The 935-nt window shown below is 36.6% G+C and overlaps 1 protein-coding gene across 1 annotated transcript in view; it reads right to left on the bottom strand.

Annotated features, from left to right (window-relative positions):
* CC2D2A (coiled-coil and C2 domain containing 2A) overlaps positions 1 to 935 on the bottom strand; it is a 175007-nt gene that overhangs the window by 110509 nt on the left and 63563 nt on the right. The window lies entirely within an intron of this gene.

Genomic DNA, 935 nt, shown 5'->3' with positions numbered 1-935 from the left:
ATCTTGAAATGTTTTTAATGTGACATAATTTCTCCTCAAATTGTCATTCTCAGCATAGTAAACCATATGATCTATTAGATTCAAAATGGTTTAATCTATGCCATTTCAACTCGCTAATGCCTAGGATATAGATTTTTATGCATTAATGTCTAGGATATAGATTTTTATGCATTCAATTTCATTTTTGACAACTTCCAATTTTCCTAGAGTCATACTTTGTACGTTCCATGTTCCAATTATTAATGCATGTTTCTTTTCATTTGAAGTTGTGCCCTATCAGCAAATGAAGGTCCCAAAAGCTTTACTTTATTTGTATCATCATGGTCAGTTCTACTTTGATGAGGCACCTCTTCCCCAGTTGCATTTTGAGAGTCTTCCAACTGAGAGGCTCATCTTCCCACATTATATCTATAATATTCTGGTGCTATTCGTAATATTTTCATTTTCTGGTACTGTAACTGACAATGTTCTGCTTTTATTCATAAGGTTTTAATTGACTAAACATTCAGAAGTAGTCCGGCTCTTCTTCATCCTAGTCTGTCTTAGTTTGGAAGTTGTGTGACTCTGGTGGTATTTAAAATACTGGTGGCATTTAAGGAGCTCTGGTAGCGTAGTGGGTTATGAGCTGAGCTGCTAACTGTAAGGTCATGAGTTTGAATCTACCATCTGATCCGCAGGAGAAGGAGGATGCTTTCTGCTTCTGTAAAGATTTATAGCTTCGGAAATCCTATACAGGGTCATTATGAATCGAACCGGCTCCATGGTACATAACCACCAACCAGCATAGCTTTTGGCATCACAGCAACATACAAATCCCCACAAATGTAGAGTGGAATTGTACATAATGCCAATCTTTAACTGATGAGATGGAACTAAATGCACTAAACCTGGAATATCTGGTACATTGCAAGTGACATATGTAGTGTGAATCATTT

This window comes from Chrysochloris asiatica, unplaced genomic scaffold (genome assembly GCF_000296735.1).
Source record: "Chrysochloris asiatica unplaced genomic scaffold, ChrAsi1.0 scaffold00256, whole genome shotgun sequence".
Taxonomy (NCBI): Eukaryota; Metazoa; Chordata; class Mammalia; order Afrosoricida; family Chrysochloridae; genus Chrysochloris; species Chrysochloris asiatica.
The sequence above is the reverse complement of the archived record's forward strand: the minus strand, read 5'-3'. Positions and strand labels throughout refer to the sequence as shown.